This window comes from Rhineura floridana, chromosome 3 (genome assembly GCF_030035675.1).
Source record: "Rhineura floridana isolate rRhiFlo1 chromosome 3, rRhiFlo1.hap2, whole genome shotgun sequence".
NCBI classification, from domain to species: Eukaryota; Metazoa; Chordata; class Lepidosauria; order Squamata; family Rhineuridae; genus Rhineura; species Rhineura floridana.
The window spans coordinates 80,590,732-80,615,344 of record NC_084482.1 but is presented as its reverse complement, the minus strand read 5'-3'; the positions used below and the strand labels follow the sequence as shown (position 1 = coordinate 80,615,344).

At 42.9% G+C, this 24,613-nt stretch overlaps 1 long non-coding RNA gene across 1 annotated transcript in view; it reads right to left on the bottom strand.

The window, feature by feature from the left end:
* LOC133382200 (uncharacterized) overlaps positions 1–24,017 on the bottom strand; it is a 34,594-nt gene extending 10,577 nt beyond the window's left edge. Inside the window, exons 1-2 of the long non-coding RNA XR_009761840.1 lie at positions 23,776–24,017; positions 6,156–6,236 (exon numbers count right to left, since the gene is read on the bottom strand). This is a non-coding gene — a long non-coding RNA (uncharacterized LOC133382200). The remainder of the gene's footprint in view (positions 1–6,155; positions 6,237–23,775) is intronic.
* Positions 24,018–24,613: the final 596 nt, after the last annotated feature.

Genomic DNA, 24,613 nt, shown 5'->3' with positions numbered 1-24,613 from the left:
ATCAACTTGAGGCCCATTTTCTCTAAATAGGAAACAAAACCCTTGGCAGAAAAACACACCTGCTGCATGAGCCATTTTCTAAGTGCTAACCACTAGCATTTCCCCATCTCTGACTAGCATTTCTTCTCTGACATTTGCTCATTTATTTATCTGATAACACAAAAAGCTCTGAGAGTGAATAAGCAATTACCAAAAACACACCCTTTGGGATCTTTTCAAAATTGGAGGACAAGATGCATTCAAGCGTGAGTCCCATCCCTCCCCATCTAATTCTCCAATAGCAAACTTAATAGTTTTAAAAACTGATAACATACCATAGTGACTTAGGGCTTTCTAGGAACATTAACTATTTTGTACTTCCTGGATCAAAATTACTGAGATGTGAATTATTATTACTACTACTACTACTACTACAAAATGTATCTTAATTAAAATTATGCAAAACATTTATATAGAATATGTCACTGACAAATAGCACACAACTTTCTGTCCATTCACAGTTACAGGAACAGATGTTTCAGGCTAGTCGACATTCATAGCTAGTGCATTCAGAGATGACTTGTTAGGCAAGGGTTGCTGAAATTGTCATTGGAAAAAAACCAGTCCTTGGGTTACAGGTCGTAGCTTCGTTGGGGCCCATGGGGGTTTTGGGTGTGCAAATTTCGGTTTGCGATTTGGGCACTCAAATTTCTAGTGGCCCTATCCTATGCAGTAATTACAGATGTCATCAGAATTGGGCACTTTTTGGGCTGTTGCTGTTGTTGGAGGTACCTCTGAGTGCTCTCATTATGAAATTGTGGGTGTTGTGGCTGTACATTAAAGTCTCTCTGGTTTCTGTTTCTCAGGGATTGGGGAGACCAGGGTTTGAATCCCCACAGAGCCATGAAGCTTGAAGCTCACTGGGTGACCTTGGGCCAGTCACTGCCTCTCCACTTCAGAGGAAGGCAATAGTAAACCCCCTCTGAATAAAGTACCACTTACCATGAAAACCCTATTCATAGGGTCGCCATAAGTCGGAATCGACTTGAAGGCAGTCCATTTCCATTTTCCATTTTCAAATTAGTTTGTTGAGTCATCAAATTAGCCAATAAATCCTTCTTCCTTTCTTTTCCATAGCTAATTCATCATAAATTTGAGTAGTGGATACAAGGATTTGTGTCATGGAATCATAGAATCATAGAATAGAGTTGGAAGGGGCCTTCAAGGCCATCAAGTCCAACCCCCTGCGCAATGCAGGAATCCAAATCAAAGCATTCCTGACAGATGGCTGTCCAGCTGCCTCTTGAATGCCTGCAGTGTCAGAGAGCCCACTACGTCTCTAGGTAATTGGTTCCATTGTCGTATGGCTCTAACAGGAAGTTTTTCCTGATGTTCAGTCGAAATCTGGCTTCCTGCAACTTGAGCCTATTATTCCATGTCCTGCACTTTGCGACGATCGAGAAGAGATCCCTGCCCTCCTCTATGTGACAACCTTTCATGTACTTGAAGAGTGCTATCATATCTCCCCTCAATCTTCTCTTCTTCAGGCTAAACATGCCCAGTTCTTTCAGTCTCTCCTCATAGGACTTGGTTTCCAGTCGCCTGATCATCCTTGTTGCCCTCCTCTGAACCTGTTCCAGTTTATCTGCATCCTTCTTGAAATGCGGAGACCAGAACTGGACGCGGTATTCAAGATGAGGCCTAACCAGTGCTGAATACAGGGGAACTAATACTCCACATGATTTGGAAACTATACTTCTGTTAATGCAGCCTAATATAGCATTTGCCTCTTTTGCAGTCACATCACACTGTTGACTCATATTCAGCTTGTGATCAGCGACAATTCCAAGATCCTTCTCATATGTCGTACTGCTGAGCCAAGTATCCCCCACCTTATAACTGTGCATTTGGTTTCTTTTTCCTAAGTGTAGAACTTTGCATTTATCCCTGTTGAATTTCATTCTGTTGTTTTCAGCCCAATGCTCCAGCCTATCAAGGTCCCTTTGAATTTTGTTTCTATTTTCCACAGTATTAGCTATGTCCCCCAATTTTGTATCATCTGCGAATTTTATTTATTTATTTATTTATTAAATTTATTAGTTGCCCATCTGGCTGGCTGTCCAGCTACTCTGGGCAACGTACAAAGTAAAAACATACAAATACATTAAAACATTCAAAATCTCAACAATAATAATAAAACCTAACCCACCCCAAAAGCCTGCCTGAAGAACCAGGTCTTCAAGGCCTGGTGGAAGCTCATCATAGAGGGGGCATGGCAGAGATAATTTGGGAGGGAATTCCACAAAGTGGGGGCCACAATTGAAAAAGCCCTCTCCCTAGTCCTCACCAGTCTAGCTGTTTTAACTGGTGGGATAGAGAGAAGGCCTTTTGAGGCTGATCTTGTTGAGCGGCATCCCTGATGATGTTGAAGGTGCTCCTTCAGATAGACTGGGCCAAAACTGTATAGGGTTTTAAAGGTCAGAACCAACACCTTGAATTGGGCCTGGAAAACAACTGGTAACCAGTGCAACTCCTTCAGCACTGGAGTGATGTGATCTCGCCGGCGGCTGCCTTTAGTCAGGCGAGCCGCTGCATTCTGTACCAGTTGCAGCTTCCGGACCGTTTTCAAGGGTAACTCCACGTAGAGCACATTACAGTAGTCTAGGCGAGAGGAGACCAGGGCATGTACCACTGATGGGAGCAGGTGATTGGGAAGGTAGGGGCATAGCCTCCATATCAGATGGAGTTGATACAGTGCTGCCTGGCTCACAGCTGAGACCTGAGCCTTCATGGACAGCTGGGAGTCAAAAATGACCCCTAGGCTGCAGACCTGGTCTTTCAGGGATAATTGTACCCCATTGAGCACCAGGTCAACATTCCCAACCTTCCCTTGTCTCCCACAAACGGTACCTCGGTTTTGTCAGGGTTCAGCTTCAGCTTATACCTTCCCATCCAGCCACTCACCGACTCCAGGCACTTGGATAGGATTTCTACAGCCAACCTCAGTGAAGATTTAAGTGAGATATAGAGCTGCGTGTCATTGTTGAGCCCAGGGGTGATGGACCCAGCCTCCTTCCTGAGGAAGGAGGAAGGCTTGAGTTTCAGAAGCCTCAGCCGTTAGGGAGCATGGATGATCCAGCTGTTGTTGAGTCTAACTCCGACCTTGGGGAAGAGAACGAGACACCCGCCCCGCCAGTTCCCATGGCTGGTCCTGCCCCTCAATGCGACAGCGCTCAGGCCCCCAGCACTCCCACGGGACTGTTGGGGGATGCTTCTGAGAGAGCAGACACTCCTCCTTCACCAAGCAGTATCTTAGAAATGCCCTCCGCTCTCCCGCCTGCCGATCAGGAACCTGTGCTTTCCAATGAGCCCTCGGAGGCTCGCCTCACCGTGCTCACAATGTTGGGAGAAACGGACAGGGCAGAAGGAGGCGTGTGTGCGACAGAGTGAGTGGTTACGAACCAAGACCTCTTCTATTTGAGGCTACCGTGCCCAAAAGTGGGCGCTGAGTCAACTTTCCTCACAAGTTGCAGAGCATGTCTAGAGTGCAGTTAGGGATTGTAGTGAGTTAGCATAAGGGTTTCTATGAGGCGCAGCGCCTTTGATGTATCCATTACTTTAATAAAACAAGAATTTATTGCACCCTCATCTCCCACTGGTGGTTCTCGCTTTGAACTGGACAGTCATCAGCATACTGGTGACACTGCAGCCCAAATCTTCTGATGATAGCCCCCAGCGGCTTTATATAGATGTTGAACAGCATCAGGGAGAGGATGGAGCCCTGTGGCACCCCACAAGTGAGAGGCCAAGGATCCAAAACCTCATCCCCCAATGCCACTCTCTGGTACCTACCAGAGAGGAAGGAACGGAACCACTGCAATACAGTGCCCCCTATGCCTAACCTCTTCAGGCGGTCCAGAAGGATACCATGGTCAATGGTATCAAAAGCCGCTGAGAGATCCAGGAGGACAAGGAAGGTGCATCCGCCCCTATCCAAAGCCCTCCACATATCATCCACCAAGGCGACCAAGGCTGTTTCAGTCCCATGTCCAGGCCTGAAGCCTGATTGAAATGGATCCAGACAATCCGCTTCCTCCAAATGCACTTGCAACATGCTCTGTACCTCCTCATCCAAGTTGTTAATAAAAATGTTGAAGAGCACTGGGCCCAGGACAGAGCCCTGTGGTACTCCACTTGTTACTTCTGCCCAGTTTGAGAAGGAACCATTGATAAGCACTCTCTGAGTATGATTCTGGAGCCAACTGTGGATCCACCTGATAATTGTTTCATCCAGCCCACATTTAGCTAGCTTGCTAATCAGAATATCATGGGGCACTTTGTCAAAAGCTTTGCTGAAGTCAAGAGAATTAACTCTCCAAACTAGTACAACTGATTCTGATCTTTCCCTAATCTTTGGTAGGAGGTTTTTAACATACATGCTGACCGCTAGGCTATGAAGAGCCTCATCATTTGGGTCAATGCCAGCATGACACCCCATGATGGCATCAAGGCAGCTATTGTACTCAGCCGGATGTTCATCTGGTTTCTGTTTGTAAAGTTCAACTTTTGACCAGTCCACTTGGGATGGCACCATCTCTGTGATTGCATCAAGCAAGGTTTATTTCATTGCATCTAAAGCAGCTCGCTGGGCTGGGATAGCATGGCCCTGGTCAGTGTGAGGCCACTCCCTCCTTCCTTTCCCAGGAATTCTAGTGCAATTGAGAAGTTTTCTGCTCAGGTGCTAGCAGGCCTGATAAGAGCATTTCTATGTCTCCCCAGCTTGGCTTATATATTGAGAAAAGCTGGCTTAATTTAGCTTTAAATTCCTGGGGAGACTCTTGGAGTTTCAGGAATGTAGTAGACCAGTTCATTACATCTCTCGGTGTCCAAGGAACATGGACTGTAGTGGTCTCCCTCCCTGAACAGTTGGTGGGTACTCATGGAGTGGGAAAGCTCCTTTTGGGATTGGAAATAATGCATGGAAATTAACTTCATTAAAACTAACATGTATTATTTTGGCACCAGAATTTTTTAAAGTCACTTTTGGGCGGTTCTGGTCATCTACAGCTCTTCCTATTACTCTCCATTTCTTCCGAGTTTCCCTTGGCATGGCTGCTTGTACCTCTGCCTCAGTAAAATCCTTCAGGTCTAGGTCAGGGGTACAGCCTAGGGAACACTCTTCAGTTTATGGCAGGGTAGGCAAATTCAGTGGGGTGACTGCATGGTGAGCTGCTGTAGCTAAAGTCTCTGGTTACACTGGATCCTCCGGCATCTGGGTAGGAACTTAGGCTTTCCGGGCCTTGCAGAGGTGGTTGGGGTACCCAGTCATCTAGTAAGTCATCGGTTCTACTGTCACAGACAGGAGGAGTGTTGGGTGCCAAGGATGGGTATAATGGAGCATGAAGCTGATTTGTTCTATAATTTGGGTCATTTTTAAGATTTAATTTCTCTTCTTAGGCAGCCAATTAGTCTCTTAATTTCTGGTTTGTATCTATAAGGATAGCATTTTTTGCCAGCGTTTATTTGCCTCCTCATCCCAGAGAAACCAATAGTCCATTTGTCTGGGCTTATTGTCCTCTAGGTAGTGGCACAAATAAGTCAGTTTGTCAATGTCGAAAGTCCCCTCATCCAGAATCTGCAGATCGGGCTTTGCATAGGTAAAGCCATTCCATCTATGGGCCAGGTCCACTAATTTCTGGTCAGTTTTTGGGCCCAATCATGTGCCATAATTTTTGCACATATATCCCAAAGGTATTTTCAGGTCTGGCAAGAAAACTTTCCACCCATTGTTATCCTCGGGTCATGGGGTGGACAGAAAGAAAAGAGGCAATCTGGAAAGCAGAATCAGGCGTCCCTGACAAATAGGACAGAACAGAAAACTGTTCCATTCTTGACCAAAGAAAACACAATGGCGCAGATTCAGAGATAAGCCAAAAGAGGAAATGACTCCTTACCAGCCTAGGCAAACAGTAACTGAAACAGAATCTTCAGTGGATTTTACTCCTAGGGCCGAAGCCCCTTCAGTGAGGGCCGACTCAACACACTCAGAAAAATATTTTACTCTAGGACTCTAGTACAAAATAATGTAGGGAGCGCTTACTGATAGTCTGACTTCTTGGGCTGGGCAGGGAAGACTACGGGAACCCCAGGGAGATTTTCAAAAGAAAATATCTTACCTTTTCTGGGTGCCTTCCAGAGATCCCGCTCTTCCTGGTCTGAACACCAACCAGCCAGCCAGAGTTCCATGCATCCCACTGCTAACACCAAAATTGCCAGGAAAATTTCCCCTTAATAAGGTTCAAAACGTGGAGGCTCACACAATAGTCCAAAAGAGTAAAAACCAGCTTTATTCAGCAAAGCATTGCAGGACAGAAAAACAGGAAATTCTGTGTTGCACAATAGCTAGCAAGAGCAGTTATACCCCCTACTATGTCACACTGCACCACTTTCTCAGCCTATTACAGAGTTTTGACTCAATACTTTGGCAAATTTTATCCAATCACCCTCTTATCTCTTTTCCCCCTAAGCTACCTACAATTAACCAATTATGACTTGTTTATTCCTTCCAGATAACTGCTTCAATCCAGCCCAAACCAAACCAGGCCAGCTCATTTTGCTGATTACATCTTCAGTTCATGACCTTTAATATAATCATGCTCAGCATAAAAGCTTTTATTCCCCCTCACCTGACATGCATCACTTTACACATTTTTACACTAAATTGCATTTGCCATTTTGCCACCCATTCACTCAGTTTGGAGAGGCTGTTTTGGAGCTCTGCACAGCCCCTTGTTGTTTTAAGGACCCCGAACGATTTAGTATCATCAGCAAGCTTGCCCATATCAGTGTTTACCTCGAACTCTACATCATTTATGGCCCTCTGTGGCGCAAAGTGGTAAGTGGCGGTAACGCAGCCGAAGCTCTGCTCACGGCCGGAGTTCGATTCCAACGGAAGGAGGAAGTCGAATCTCCGGTAAAAGGGGTCGAGGTCCACTCAGCCTTCCATCCATCCGTGGTCGGTAAAATGAGTACCCGGCATATGCTGGGGGGTAAAGAAAGGCCGGGGAAGGAACTGGCAATCCCACCCCATATATACGGTCTGCCTAGTAAACGTTGCAAGACGGCACCCTAAGAGTCGGAAACGACTCGCACTATAAGTGCAGGGACACCTTTACCTTTTTTACTACATCATTTATGAACAACATAAAAAGCACAGGTCCCAATACCAATCCTTGGGGGACTCCACTTTCTCTTTGCCTCCATTGGGAGAACTGTTTATTTATTTCTGCTCTCTGCTTCCTGTTTGTGGTCCACAAGAGAACCACTCTTCTTATCCCATGACTGCTAAACTTATTCAGCAGTCATTGGACAGTATTTTTCAAAAGCTTTTGTGTGTCTTTTTCTTACAGGAGACAGGACATCTTAAGTTCTGAAATAACTGGGGAAAGGAGGAAAGTCTTGACAGACGTTTCCAGTGCTTGCTACTCCATCCTGGCCTGCAAGGTGAATTCCCCCTTTTGGACAGGCTGATGAATAGGAAAGGGTATCAGGACCCCTTCAATCTGAAATACGTATCCATCTCTAAATGACAGTATAAAATATTCCTTACAACCAACAGGAGTTTTCAGCTCCATATGAATGTTTACCCTAGGACGACACTGACAGTAGACACTTGTATTCATTCCCCCTCCATTAAATGTGCAAATAATAATAATAATAATGAAAGCGTAAATGTTTTCTTTTCTTTTCTAAAACATCTTCATTCTGGCTATCTAGCTTACCTGCGTGGTTCCCTCGCCCCATCCCATACATCAATCTAAGCCTATTTACTTAGAAATCATCAAAGCACCAAAGTCGCTGACTAATTCCTTGTGTTTGGTTTTCAATCTACATTACATTCTTGTATCCTAAATGCTGATGGTTTTAGATGTTGTTGCTTCCAGCCCTAGGAAATGAATCTCAGTGTGAAAAATGAAGATTAATATGCTTTATAATCACTCCGTTCTGCTAAGGCCACTTTGAAAATAAGGAAATAGGAATTCATTATGAAAACAACTTTGGATAAAAATAGTCATTGTACACAATTGTAAGTGCCTAAATAAAACTGTGACTTTATTTGATATTGTGCACAGAAGAAGCTTCATAGCAGCATGCTCAGTTGCTTTCTTTTTCAGATTGGCAGCTATACTATTTATTTTGGTATATGTTTCCTGTGCTGCATTTAGAGTATGTTAAAAATAAATGCCTTTCTGAACTTTTGCTTATTGGGTGAGTGGGGGAATACTGATAAGGGCAGTTACATTAATCAATTAGAACTATTATTCAAAGATGAGGCAGAGCAGAAAATGGAACCATGGGTTGTATCCAGTGAAGTTATCCCATGTGTACAAGGACTTCTGCTTCGGCAATAGAATTTACCCCTCCTCTCCTCACCCTGTGCACCGACCCAGATCTCTTCTGGGGTTTTCCCCAACCCTCCAGAGCAGATGGGGGGAAGGCTTATGCAGGGCCAGGGGAGGGAGGGAAAGCTCTTTGCACAAGTGGAAGTGCTTGCACAAATAGGACAACTTCGTTGGATAGAGGCCTATGTCTCCCTGCCCAAGTCAAGGGGCACAGTACCCAAGACTGGCCAAGTTATGTTGGCATCTGAGACAGAAAATCCCACAAGCTCCTTTCCCCACCCCTGGCAGTAGTAGTAGTAATAATAGCAACAACAACAATCTTTATTGTTACGGTCAATGACCAGCATGACAATAACAACAACAATAATAAAATGCTGCCCTTTCATGGCTCCCAAAATCACCTACCTGAAGCACCTTCCACACTCTGCCTAATGGTTCCCTGCTGGCTGCAAACTGCTTGGCAAGTAAGTATTGTCAGTATTAGAGTTTACCATTGCATTCACAAATGTGTATTTTCCTTAAATGAAAATATTGCATTGATTAGCCATTATTAATTCTGTCATGAATTTCAACTGTGAGCTCTAAAAATGCACTTAGAACAACCATTATTTCCTGGGGTGTTTTCACCATGCTTCTGTGTCCAGTTAGATTTGTTATTTTACTCAAGGGCATGTCCATCTATTTTTCTCATTTTATCAGGTCACAGATCGTAGAGTTCATACATACACATTCCATTTCCAGTAACTGTTCTACACCATTGCTTAGAATGCAACAGAGTGATGGCTCTGTGAAAAGCCCTCCATTACAGCTCTGTCAGAGTCAGAGTTTAGCATTGGTCCAGTGGCATCTGCCTGCTCAGTGATACCAAGTCAATACATCTTCCACTTTTTTCTTCTTAATTTTAAAGCTTGTAAGCATAGCTGTTGGCATACACTTAAGAAATGCTTACATCCATCTCTTGATAATATTCTTGGGGGAGCAAGTTATCATAGGTTCATTTTCATAAGAAGATAGGAATACTACAGACTAGTCTCTCTTTATACCCCTGCTTGAAAAATGCTTCACTAAATTTTGCCTGTTTAAAAATAGGAACAGAAGATTGCTACACACACTATTTCCTATAATTTGGATAGCTTTGATTACAAGCAATGCACCAGCCTGTGAGACACATGAATATTTTACTATTTTCAGCATCTGACATTTGCAGCACATTTCTTCCTAATTTATGTCACATGAACTAGTTTCATCTCTCATAATCTTTGATGATGTATAAGCTACCTTGTTCAGTAATGAAAATGAGTTTGTGCAGTTTCATAACAGAAAGCAAAACATGTCAAGGTTGCCTTATGACTAGATGAGCCCACTTCTAAAGTTATCAACAGTCCTGCATTTCCTCATACTTCTTATTTCTTCTTTTGCCCTTAAGTGAATGACATAGGTGAATGATATTTGTAGAACATGATGACATAAGCAAAAATTATTGCTGCTCTGAGCTCTGATACCTGCAAGGCCGGTCCCCTTGCCAGTGAATGCACAGGGTCAAGGGTTCTTGCATTCTCCCTTCCCCCACTATCTGCATAGAGTCCTTGTATGTCAAATGCAAGTTCACCTAAGCTCATAGGTTATCAACAGCAGTCGTCCAGTGCAGGCGGAGGTTTGAGGAGACACCACTCCAGAATTCCTTAGGCTTGAGAGGTACCACAAATTTTCAATTTGGAGTCAGACTTCAGACAGCAGAACAGTCTTTATAATATATGGATGCTGCGCAACAAGATCAGCCTCAAAAGGTGTCCTCTCTATCCCACCAGTTAAAACAGCTACACTGGTGAGGACTAGGGAGAGGGCTTTTTCTATTGTGGCTCCCACTCTGTGGAATTCCCTCCCAAATTATCTCCGTCATTCCCCCACTATGATGAGCTTCTGCCGGACCTTGAAGACCAGGCTCTTCAGACAGGCTTTTGGAGTGGGTTAGGTTTATTACTACTGTTGAGATTTTAATGTTTTAATGTATTTGTATGTTTTTATTCTGTACGTTGCCCAGAGTGGCTAGACAACCAGCCAGATGGGCAACTAATAAATCTAATAAATAAATAAATATATGCTATTTATTCATATCTTGTACACTGCAACTAATAAAATGCATTCTAGGTGGCCTTAGCCAACACTGCAGAAACAGAAAAATAGGAATACATATCAGCATGAAACAAGTTGCTGGATATCCATTAAACATCAAAGTATAAGACTTTGAAGGCACATCTTAGTTAAAACAAGTTACAATAGATGCAGGACTGAGTTAAGTCATATTGCAGAGCCAAAATTACAAAGCACATGGAAATACATGTCAAAATATCACCCATCAGATGTCATGGATGAAATAGATGGATGGTTCCTCCTGCTTTCTTTCACCCCCCCCCCACTCCAGCAGAACTGAGGGGTAATGAGTGCTATAAAACCTGGCCTTTTATACCCTTTCTTATCAAAGGGAAGGTGTGTTCCCATGGCCTTATTTGTTATGCTGCCTGTTAGAAGTAGTCCTAGCTGCCTCTCTATGCCTTCTCCTAGAGACAGCAAGTATGGCTAGTGTCAAGAACTAGTCGAATGCTGTGGTATTAACTGTATCATATAAGGAACCTCTTAAACAGGCAGAATGTTGGCTGACTGCCTGGATGCCTTATCTTATACTCTGCTTCATAAGAAAACATTGCTTTGATCAGAAGGGAGGGCTGGAAAAACCCATTTTCAAAAGAGAAAATTTTTCCTCTATGCCACTTATGTGGTACTAAGTTATAAGTTTAGCCATTATAAGCAAATATAAATAATTTCAGCACATTTTAGGCATATTTCAAGCCAATATCTGGCTGGTCCATTACAGCTAGGAGGAAGGGCAGGATATAAATTTGATAAATAAATAAATAAAAATGCACAGCACTAATTTAAGCCTTTGGTTGTAAAACAGACTTCCATATAGCACACACAGGCCTATTATGTTGTCTTTACCATCTTTATGGATCAGCAAAGTGGGGAGGAGACCCTGGCTGGGAGTCCAGAGTCTATGAGTTCAAATCCCCATTCGTGTCTCCTGGGTGTAAAGGGCCAGCTAAAGATCACCCCCACAGTGAGTGGCTTGGGGGTTATGTGCCCTGCCACCTGTGCAGCCGTGGGCAAGCTACATAGTCCCAAGGAGCCCAGTTGCCCCCAGCTGGCTGTTGCGGACAAGGAAGGGGCTGGCTTATGCAGCTGTGGCAGCTGAGCAGGCTCTAGCCAGCTGGGGAGGACTAGCCTCAGAGGGAGGCAATGCTAAACCCCCTCTGAATACCGCTTACCATGAAAACCCTATTCATAGGGTCGCCAGAAGTCGGGATCGACTTGAAGGCAGTCCATTTCCATTTACCATGTCTTGAGAACTGTGTGTTCTAAACTAAACAAAGAAAAGCAACAACAAAAAACCAACTTTCTGCATCAATGAAAATGGTATTCTGTAACTTGTATACATTACACAAGTGAAGTATATTTGCATATTTTATTTTGTATAATTTATTCTGCTTATGCTAATCACAGGGAGAAGGCTCTTTACAGGGCACTGAATCTTGTCCCCAAATCATCTGAAGTCTTTTTCATTCATTCTAATGTGAGATTGCCCCCCCCACTTTTAAATCTCTATGTGGAATAATGACTAGAAAACAAACCAAAAGAACATAGAAGAGATTTCTAAAAATCCATGTTTTGAGGGAATACACATGCTTCTGCCTGCTATCTTACAATTATGCTAGTAAGTTTATAATCACAACTGATTAACACATATGCCTTTCTCTTTTTTAAAGACATGCACATGTCTTTAAATGCCCTTCTACACATTACCTTAAAGGAGTATTATTCAGAACATGTAACTTGTGCACAGGGTAGAAACTTGGACATACATTAACCAACAAGAAGAAACACGTAGGCTGTGTACACACTGCATCCAGTGTGCTCTCAGCACTAGTTTGGGAAGTGGTGTACACATAATGTTAGCCACAGTCCATAACTATCCTGTCATTGCTTATGAAATACTGCTTTTATGTGTTTTCCTCCAAACCAGCTGTGATCCAAATTGAGAAAAAGAAAGACCTACCTACGTATTAAGCTGGTAATATGTACACAGCCAAAGGGTCACACAAGGAAATAAAATACGGTAAGTTAAAAAGAACACCATCATTGAATAATTATGAGGGTGGGCAGGACAAATGGATGATAAGAACACAGTGGAGATGCAGGACCTGGTCATGAGGATAAAAAGAGAAGGAAACCTGAAGGCTTCATTGTGAAGCGATAAAGAAGGTTCTGCATTTTTCAAGAGGATCAACCCAAGGGAAGAAGAAAAATAATATGGGAAAGGCTTCAGAACCATCAAGCAGAGCTGAAACTAGTAAAGAAGAACAGAAATGGCGGTGTTTCCACAGCACAGGGATGAATAAATATCGCTCCCAAGAAGAGATAAAATATGATGCTTTATGAATATCTGCTGAAAACTGGGAGAAACACTGAACTATTTATAGCATTAAAATGGATCTATTATAAATAGTTCAAAGTCTTTTCTGGTAAATCTCTTGAATATCATTTGTGGGCACTTAACATGTCTGTTGTAGAAATGGCTGTCCATAAAATTCAGTGGTATTATGTGCTTGAGGTATAGGACCTAGTGCCTTTCGTCAAAGAAAATATTTTCAGATTCATAAATGTAAAAACTCAAATATTACAATACTGTATTTTGAAAAACATGTTATCAGTCCAGCCTTTCTATTAGACAGAGTGAGTCAGCTGCCTCAGGTGCTGGGGACTGAGAGTGGTGGTGAGATGTTGAAAGACCGAGCAGTGTGTTCTACACACAGTCTGCCCTGTGCCTCCTAAGTTAGCCTGGCACTCACAGACGCAATGCAGGAAGCCATAAGATTCAATTGCCTGTCCAGCTGGCCTCTGTACATGGAATTGAGGAAGTGGGATCTTGCCCTTCACCTCAGGCAGCACAACGTCTTTGGCTGGCATTATAAACTTCACATCTCAATCATGACATTTAGCTGGAGATACATGACATGGATTTCAGTGGCACTTCCAAGAGACTGATACTTTGTTTTAGTGTACTAGTTATAATGTAAATGTACTGCCTTCAAGTCGATTCTGACTTATGGCGACCCTAAGAATAGGATTTTCATGAGGTTGAGAGGCAGTGAGTGGCCCAAGGTCACCCAGTGAGCTTTATGGCTATGTGGGGATTCGAACCCTGGTCTCCCAGGTCGTAGTCCAACACCTTAACCACTATACCACACTGGCTCTCATACTAGCTATAATAGCGTCCAGGAAAAGAGCCTAGTTGCACCAAGGCTCTGGAATTCTCTCTTGAGGGAAGTTTGCGTTTCCCCTTGTGGTATGACATTTTGACTGACAGCAAAGACCATTCTTTACAGAAGACCCTTTTGGGCTATAATGCTCATCTTTAATAACCAGCTGAGATGGTTTTATGCTACTGTGATGAAGTCTTAGTTGCAATTATTGTTTTGTTTTCTGAACCATTTTTATAGATTACATTTTATTTCGCCCTTATATGCATGTGTACATTTTGTAAATGAATTTTAAATCTTCTATTGCTTTAATAGTTAGGATAGTTAGCTGCCTTGGATTATTTTTAGGGAAGGTGGGGTGTAAATATTTAAACAAATAAATAATCAATATAGGTATCCTGGCCAAGCCCATTGGAATCAGTATGTTTTCCAGTATGGAAACTGGTATGTCTTCTCCAGTACGTTTAATGAAAAACTTCAGTTTAGAGTGCTTCATGGATCAGCTTACAGGTCACACAAGATTCTGCATCTATACACAGCATAACTAGGTATGACTACCCAAAGCTAAGACATTGTCACAGCAATTAGACACACCCCCTTACAACTCTTACGTAGGTTCAGGTGGGCTCTTTCTACTTGTGTGAGGAAGGTATCACAGAATGGGAATGTGCACACACACAAGTGCTCCTCCTAGGTAGGAAATTGGGGGCCAGCTGAACCTGCCCTCTCAATTGTCAGCATGCCTGAGGTGATGGGGCTGTGTCTCCTCACTGAGATCCTCCTCCTCTAGAGGAGGTGTGTGTGGTGGTAGCACATTGGGAACAGAGGGGGGATGGAGGGGAGGAGAAAGGACAGGCTCCTGATCCACCGTTCTTTCTGTTGTAACTGGAGCTAAGAGGGAGGACCTGTACCAGACAAAAGTACTGAAACCTGCTGTCTCAGCACTTCCTGGTTGCAAGTTGCTAGGACATTCTGTATCCATCTTCTTCATCACTCCAGGACTGCTGTGCAGGGCTCATGACAATAGCAATCTGCCTGATACTGAGTCAGGCCACTGGTCCATATAGCTCAGCACCACTGTCTTTACTGACAGGCAGAAGCTCTCCAGGATTTCCCAGCTCTTTCTGGAGATGCAAAGGATTGAATCTGGATCCTTTTTCATGCAAAGCAGATGCTCTACCACAGCCCTATGGACTATCCCCAGTCATAATAGTAGTTAGAGGAAAAAACTATACACTTTACATAAGAGAAAAATTAATGAGAGGAAATTAATAACGAAAGATTCCCATCCCTACAAAAGAAACAAAACCCGACACTGGGCAATTTGCATGGTCTTTTCAGAGGAAAATTCTCACCAGCAGGGATTAATAGAAAGAAATACCTTCAAAAACTAGGAGGAAATGTTTAACTTAACGGCATGAAGACCCTGGAAAGCCTTAATACTTCTTTGTCTGTCCAGACTAGGGAGTTACAATTGGGTTTACTTTTTTAAAAAATGGCCACAAATTTGGTCTACAAAACACAGGAAAAGAACATGGGGGGAAACCTATTTTAATATCTGCTTTGCATGCAAAATGTCTGAGGTTGAATCATTTCATGTCCAGGTTGGTAGGGCTTGGAAAGAATTCTGTATGAAATCCTGGAGATCCGCTTCCAGTCGATGTACACAATACAGAACTTACTGGACCAATAGCCTACAGGGCCAGTGCCAAGCATGACTGGGCCCTTGCACACCAGCCTATCCTGACCTGCAGCACCATAACCCAATGCCCCCCATATAGGAAGGGTGGGGCTAATAAGCCCACCCATGTGCCCTACCTACTTCTTGTGTCATGCAAATGCTGTGTGCATGTAGAGTGCATGCCTACCATCAACCAAGATGGCAGCAGGGGCGTCAGCTCCGTAGGGAAGGCCCCACTTCCATCTTGAGTGATGGCAGGCATGTGCACACAGTGTGCACAGCATTCACACTGATGAGAGAGGTAGGTGGGGCAGGGCATGCATACAGGCTTATTGAAGCCTCCACTGTCTATATTGGGGTGTGCCTGGGAGCTCCCTCTCTGTGATCCACAGCAGGGTCAGGTTGCAGGACCCTATGCTGCCATGGATCATGGAATGGGAGTGCCACCCTCTCACCCTAAGGAGGGTCCCTTCAGGGACCCCCAGGCCAGGGCCCAACTTGGCTGGCCTCTGGAGCCGCCCCTGATGGTCTAGTTCGGATATAAGGCAGCATTCTCACTGGAAGTCTCCAACTGGAAAATAAGGCCATCTGTAGATTCTGTAAAAAAGAGAATTATCAAAGGTGGTAATTCCACGGGGGGGGGGGATGCTAGTGTGGAATCACTACGTATTTGGTTTTACACAGGCCCAGCTCCAGCAATGGCCCAGGTGAGGCACTGGCTGGGGGCCCAGGAGCACAGAGGGGCTCCTCACTGGCCTGAGTGGTATGATATCTGCTGCTTGTTGCTGACCCAATCCTATCCTGATGGACTGGAAGTGTTTTTTCCCCACTACCTTCTCTGTCTCTATCAGGAGGGAAGAGGGAAAATTGAGGGGTTAATACCATGGAGATGAAATGCTGAGCCCAGAGGGCCTGCTCAACTTGGCCATTGTCTCACTCAGTGCTGATGTTGAGATTGTCTAGATTAGTTGCCTCCAAATCCCTATGGTATTAACCCCTTAAATCCCCTCAAGATGAAGGATGGGCAGAATGGTGGCTGTGGCAGCAGTCAGGCTGGATCATGGAGGATGAAAGGAGGAAAAGGAGGCTTCCTTGCATGGTATGCTCCGCAGCAGGGTAAGTAGCAGGTGTTTGGTGACAGCAGTGGGGGGCTCTGGAGCCATGGTAGGATTGTCCCAATGCATTCACAGTCCTGTGGGAGGAGGTTTGGCATTCCTTCTCTGTCTCTCCCCCCTGGTCTGATTCCTCTGTCACCCCAGTTTTTCTTTTCCTTTAAAAGAGTAAGACCAAGAGGGAGGAGGAGTGAGCTTTGAGAAGGAAAGCAAGAGGGCAAGGAACACACTGATAGCCTTTACCCATTGGCCCCCAGAAACCTGGAGTCGGCTCTGGTTTTACAAGATAACAGAATTGGCTTTCATGGGTTCTTTTTAGAAGTAACAGAAATCTGGGAAAGGTTTTGTCCAATTCCTAGCACAATCATTTATGTGTCATGATTAGGCCATAAATCTTTTCTACATCAGTTTGTGTTTACATATTGGTTTAAATAAATAAATAAATTATCTCACCTGAAGTTATCCTGATCCATGGAGAAGCAGCATATGTTACAAAAAGAGCTGTGTATACAGCAGAGGATTTCTGCTGTATAAAATCTTTGACGTAAAAAGTGCTAGCCATAAAGGTTCATGGTTGCACAATAAATTCATAGAACTATTTCAGGTTGCTGTCCACTTCATGAATGGAGGTTTATATTAATACCATCAACTCACTTCAACAGGTGACATTTTTATCCCCTCAGGCTGTCCATTATCCAAATGATGGGCCATCTGGAAGGGGATTCTGTTCACTGAAAAACGTGACAGGGCTGATGGTTTTTTAACTGCTAGTCATCTATGATTGCTAGTAAGCACTGGAAATTAGCATTGATCCCCAAAATGGAAGAGGCTGGAAAATACTTAAGACAAGGCTTGTGGAAACACCTTCACGGCAGATGTGCCAGCTAATTAACAGTTGTCACTGGTAACCTTCCTTCAAGATTTGTAAATTAATACCAGTTTCATTTTCTAAAATAAATAAACATGAGTACAGCTGGGAAAGCAGTTTGTAAAGGCCCACCATAGCAAATGCAAATTGGAAAATAAGGTGACAATCGCTTGTTCTTGTTTACTTGCAAACTAGCATTACTATATAACATCAGAAAATCAGATAATAATAATAATAATGATAATAATAATAATAATAATAATAATAATAATTTGCCTCTCCTTCACCAATAGGTCCCGGGGTGGGTTACAAAATCTAAAATACAATATTAAAAAGAATTAACATTTCAATCACAAGAATAGGGTGAGTTCTGAAATCATACATCTCAGGAGATGAACACCAAGGTAAAGACATGTCTCTTTAGCATTTGCCGAAAACTATAGAGAGGGGATGCCAGATAAATCTCTGTAGGGAGGGAATACCACACCTTAGGGGCTGCCACACATAAAGCTATCTCCCACGCCACCATCCCCCAAACTTTTGAGGGTGGCAGAACTACCAAGAAGGCCCCCTACCAAGAAAATCCCATCAGTCCCCCAAAGAGTCTATAGGGAAGGAGACGGTCTCTGAGAAATTTGGGCCCTATGTCATTTAGGGCTTTAAACGCTAACATGAGCAACTTGAATTGGGCCTGGAAACGAACTGGCAACCAATGCAACTGTTTTAGAACAGGGGTATCTGAGTTCTAAAAGGAACCCCAGCACATAATCTGGCCGCTGCATTTTGGACCTGTTGAAGTTTCCAAGTCATCTTCAAGCGCAGCCCCAAATAGAGTACAGGCATACCCTGCTTAATGTTGCTTCACTTAACGTCACCTTACTATAACGTACATGCTCCATACGCCACCATATCCCACTTAACGTACATGTGCTTTGCAATTACGGACACTTAATGGCATGATGCCGCTGCCATCTAGTGGCGATTGCAGTGCAGTACATGCATAGATAATTGCTTCACTTTAAGTACATTTTCACTTTACATACATGCTCCGGTTCCATTGCATATGTTGAAGGGGGGTATGCCTGTACATTGCAATAATCCAATCTGAAAGTTACCAGAGCATGGAGTACTGTTGCCAAGTCATCTCTGTCCAAAAGGGGCCTTAGCTGGCGATCCAGTCAGAGCTGGAAATAGGCAGTCCTAGCCGCTGAGGCCACCTGATAATACTACATAGATAATAATACACTGATGGCTGTCCTAGCACAGATGGCAAATTTAAAGATGAAGAAAACATGATCCAGGCACACCAAAAACAAATATTGATAGAAACAGAAAAAGAGAAAATATTTTTCCTAGCATTTTTGTGGAAACGTTTGTAGATTGTTCTAAAAATGAGGCATAATGGTATGTTACTATTTTTCTTATTCAGCTGTTGGCTACCATAGGAAATAATTTAACTCCTTGCTCCCCAACTCAAGCCATATTGAAGTGTAAGACTGTGCAGAATAGCATGACATACAGTTTGGGGCTCAATGCTGCTTTCAATATATGCCATGCTATTCATGCTTCTTTTTCTTTATCTTCATCTTCTCGTTGTTTTTTTAAAATGTCCTTAAAAAATCCACTTTCATTTTGAAGAACAACCAGCTGTGGGGGCCTGATCTAGATTGTGGCACACACACCAGTTTCCTGCTGAAAACTGATCCCATGCTGGCTAGGATTTGTCCTGCTTTTTGCAGTAAATGGCAATTTAGCTTTTGGATCATTGGACATTAGGTCCATTACTTTTGATAGGTCTACTCTGAGTAGAGCTTAGTTGGGATACAACACACAAAACATGGATGGGGAACCTCTGGCTTGCAAGACCATTTTTTGAAAACCATGCCTACTTGCCTATCAGCTGACATAACTCCAATGGGGAAGTGACATCAGCTGATGGGTAGACTTAATTCTGCACTGGCTGTGCGCAGCCATTCCCTTGCTGGAAACTGGCACATACAGCCAAACTGAAAAGGATTTAATCCCTGCTCACCAGCAGGGAACAGGTGCATGCAGCCAAAGTGCAATGCAGGACTGTTTGAAAGCCTTTCTGCAAGCAGCCTCACACTACTCCTAAAGAACAGTGCAGGGCTGTTTCCTGAAGTGCTTTCAAACAGCCCCATGTTGTGCTTTGATGTCCCAACAGTAAGTCTTCAAAACATAGCAAAACATAGCATGTCACTGTGATATTAGTTTATTGACAACTGGGCAGCCGCACTCACCCATTAAATTTGGCCCTCCGGGGGTGGGGAGATAAGAATCTGGCCTGCCAGCCAGAGAAGGTTCCCCAACTCTACCACAGAAGATTTCAGAGGCTACTTCTGTGACTATAAACATTTTCAATATATGTATGCATTTAAAGTACTTATATCCCATCTTTCAGCCTTTAATGCTTCATAGAAGCATTCTCATATATATTTCTAGGACAGGAAGTGATTGCTGAAAGCTACTATGTGGTTCCAGTTTAGATATTCATTTCTACATGGAAAACCCAATGAAAAACCTTTCAAAACTTCAGCATTGACTTTATGTGAAGGGGGAATGCCCACACCATTCTTTTCTGCTTCATGCATGGCTTATCTCATGAAGAGATATATTCTTAACTATCATTGCAAATCCCTCTCTTCACCTTAATCATATTTTATGTTTTTAATAATCAGTGTGTCTTGGACACTATATGTACCAAACTTTCCCCCCAACTGTTCTGAAAGTACCCTAGTCATTTTGATGCCCTATTACCATTAGTCAATGAAGTCCAAGCATTCATATATATCTAATACTGTTGCGCTGTGTGTAGTTGTGTTGCCTAATTTCGTTTAAAAGCAGCACCACAGCAGCAGAGAGTAACAGCAGATGTTGAAATGCGAGTGTGCCAGCATGTGCGTGCGTTTGCCTAAGAAAGCAGGCTTTTACCCTGCATCAGCATCACTGAGACTGGAGACTTAGTAAAATAAGAAAAGCTACTTTATTCATAGAAATACATAGTAGATAGAAAAGGCAAACCTAGTTCTAACTAACTAGCTAAGTTGGAGGCATAACTCCCAGGTGTAGGAGTCAGCCCCACGCTCAGAGAGAGAGCAGAGACAAAGAGAGTCTCCTCTCTCCTGGTCAGCAGGAGGACAAAGGAATGGAAAGGGCAGAAGGAGGAGGGACAGGTAAGCTTCCCTAAAGGCGTCACGGTCTAGCAACAGAAGGAAGTCAGTCAGAGCATCACAGGTAAAAGGTAAACGAAGCCTATCCATCTGGAGGACCCTAGCCCTATCTTCCCTCTGGAGCTTAAACAAAAGAACAAAACAGGAGTTGCTCTTGCCCCACTTCCAACAAATACTTCCTACTAGAGTAAGTTATATTGGTGCTCTAGTGACATTTGGGAAATACATTTCTTTCCTAAGCATTATTTTACCACCAGATATACCAGAATACTGAAATAAGAAAGAATACAGGGGACTCACTCACTCACTCACTCATATATATTTGGGATGCAAGGCTGGGATGGGAGACTATTGACACCTGTTTCCTCAAACTTGTCAGCACTGATAAATCATTTCAACAATGTTGCAAATTGTGTGTTTTGAATGAAACATCTGTTTCATTTCAAGATTAACCATTTAATTCATCCTATTTGCCAGAACTTTATTTTAAGGAACAAAATGTCAACTGTGAGGTAAATGGGATTAAACTATCTGAGAATTCAGTTAGAAAATGCTCAGTTTCTACAGCATTTCTAGCTATATGGCACAAGTCCTCACAGGTTGTGAATCTGGAGTCAGATGAGTATACTGATGCGCTTCCTTAATATTTCTGCCCAGCTGTGGAAACAGGTTGGATCATGTGGCCCAGAAGCGGAGGAGGAATGAGGAGGAGTTCAGGTCAGCAGATGGAAACCAGCCATCTCTTTTCCCTGGCAAGTCTCACACTTCAGTATCAGCGCTGGGGGCGGAGTGACCTGAGTTAAGAATGCTTAATTCAAGTTAATTCTGCTGAGTTAACAAGCAAAAGGTCTCCTAAGGCCAGTATCAGTTTGGTCATGTCTTCCCATAATGTGGGGTCTATTGATGTATACTTTTCAAGTTAGGAACACTCAACAGCATAGTGGCAAATTCAGAAGTGCAGGGTTTCTTCATTATAGTCACATCCACACACACCTTTTTTTTGCTGCTGGATTGACAATGAAAACCTTGTTAATGACTTCTCCCACAGCAGCAGATGTCCAGGAGCCAATAATCATGAAAGGGGCAAGTGTTAGCTATTGAAAAGAGTCTTCTCAGTGGCTGATTATCTCTGCTCACTCTGATTGGCTCCAATCAGCAGGAAAGGACAAGGAAGCATGTTAGAAGAATCTTCTCAATAGCTAACATACTCTCCTTCCATGTGAATGGCTCATAGGATGCTGAAGACATAGGGACCCTATTCTGGGACCCTGCTCCTGAAAAAGTAAGGGGTCTAAGACACCCCCCCAAGAACCCCAAGAACTACACCCCTGGAAACACTATGGATATCAATCGGTCACCAGTTAGTGGACCACCATGGGACACCTTCCATGTAATAAGCTTCAGGGTGAGCGGTTCATGGAGTTTATAGGCTATCACAACTTCTCAGGTTCCAGTTTAGTTTTTGGAAGTTTATTTCTGAGCAGGGTCTCTGTTTCAGGTAGGGGGACCTGAAATATGCACCCAAACTGAGGAGCTACTTACCTGAGAACTGGCAAAGAATAAAAGGGCCCTAGCTGTACTAGTCACTTTTCTAATACCATGTTGTTGTAAATGGTATATTGACATGCCATAATGACTTCTTCCTCCCAGCCCATGCCAGTGGTGGGGAACCTGTGCCTGTCTAGATGTTGCTGGATGCTTATTCCCATCCGCCCCAACTAGCATGACCAGTGGTGAGGTATGATGGGAACTGTAGTTCAGCGAAATCTGGAGAGCTTCACCTTCCCCATCTCATGTCTTTGGTAACCGGATAAGGTCCGGAAACCTGGTGTGATGACTTGTCCCTGCATTGGTTTTAGACCAATTCTGGTGTCCATTTAAAGATTTGGAAAACAAAGTTGTGGACTCTTTTCAGTCCCAGATTGTGTGTACAATTGTTTGCTTACTCCTCATACCTTGCCATCAGAAGCCACACACACAAAAGTAACATAGAAGCTTCCCAGGCTACTTGGTTTCCTTCTGTGTTCTTTTCTACAAGGCTTTCTTCATATCAGAACACACAGCATGGAGCAAACATGTTATTCACGCATCCCTAAGATTACACTGTGTTGCTTTTTTAAACTTGCATGCTGCGTTTCTTCTCAAAAATTCAGCCTACCTAAACAACTTATCTACTTTCTTTATTTGGAAAGTGCACCTGTACATTCATGTGACATCTATGGAACTAATAGGGCATTTATTCTGGGCACTAGCCCTACATAGAGAATGTTGCCAATCCAACTGAGTTACAACTAAGTAGGTGCTTTGCTTTGGGATTCTTACTTTTGTAGAGTAATATCATGATTTTGAGGACTTTGTTGCAGATTAATAGGTGCAGAATACTTTTTAACATTTTACTTTTACATTTATGATATACATTCTCTCTCTCTCTCTCTCTCTCACAGACACACACACACACACACACACACCTCCTTCCAGGCAAATAAGAACCATTATGACACTTCAAGGACACATAGAAATAGTCCCAAAGGATAGACAGAGAAGTATAGAGAACCACATCTAGGCCACATTCACACTATACATTTATTACACTTTAAACATTCATGGTTTCCCTCGAAGAATCTTGGGGCGGGTTGCTTGTGAAGGGAGCTGAGAGTTATTAGGAGACTCCTATTTCCCTCATAGAGTAAGAATTCCTAGAGTTTTGTGGGAAGAGGGACTGACTATTAAACCACTCTGGAAATTGTAGCTCTGTGAGGGGAATAGGACTCACTTAACAACTCTTAGCACCTTTAACAAACTGCAGTTCCCAGGATTCCTTAGAGGAAGCCCTGACTATTTAAAGTGGAATAATAGTGGTACAAATATATGGTATGAATGTGGTCTTAGCCCCTGGCCCTGAAATTCCCCACCCTGGTTTAAAGGGAACCAGTATAAACAATAATTAAGTTATTAAGGGTCATTGAGCAGTTAAGTGTCTTCATCAGTCATTTAAAAAGAACAGCAGAAATAATAGTTAAAGTAGCCAGTATTACAGTATTCCCATCCTTTGCTTTATCATTGCTAAAAGAAGATCTCAGCATGAGGTGTGAAACCTCTTTAATTATTCTGTGGTTTCTTCCCCATGTGGCAAAGTTTAAATACATACTAAATAGACTAAAGACATATTCTGAATAACAGGATTCCACATGTTCTACTACATGGGTCAAATTCAGCCTTATTCTTACCTTTCTCTCCAGACACATAGAATCCTATCAGCTGGCCTGCTTGAAGAACACTGAAAGGAGTTCACAGCAGGATAAAGGTGTGAATAATTCAATATAGGAAACACATTGCATCAATTGGTTGTGTGAAGAGGGAGAAGGAAGGAAATATCGTGAAAGCCACAGCTTTCAAAACTTGCCAACAAATAAACTGAAAGACTTTGTCACACCACAAGACACAAGCAGTCTTAATTTTTAAAGCACAGCTCTGAGGCACAGAACAATCAAATAATTTGATTGCTTGTCTAACATGAAGGCAGCATTATCAACAGACAACCTGCAGCTGTGAGATAAGATTGCAGGAAAGAAATCTTGCAAAACTACTTTCCTGTGCAACTGACTGTGATTTGGTGATTTGGACGTCATATTTATTTAAAAGGACTATTTAAATAATAAGAATAATAAATCAGACCAAGGGATGTATTTACATTGTAACAGGTGTGTGTACTTCACTATTAAAAGTCCTCTTTTCAAAATGAAGTGAATGAATTAAGCATTTGGAATTACTTTTAAATTAAGCCACACACAGCTGGCACTAATAGAAGGGAACCTCCTAGTGCTCTCTTATGATTTGGATAGTGAGTGACTTGCAGAGCATATTACTTGTTTGTATTTTTTTACATTTGATTTGAATGGCACTGTAAGAAACATATTTAAAGTTATTTCTGGTCTACCCTGATATCAAAAATCATAGCACATATGGAGCAGCATGCATAATCAGAGATCCATTTGAAAGATGGCTCATTACAAACATAAATCATATCAGCCAAGCTTCTGTAAGCAGGGTGGCAACATCCCCACT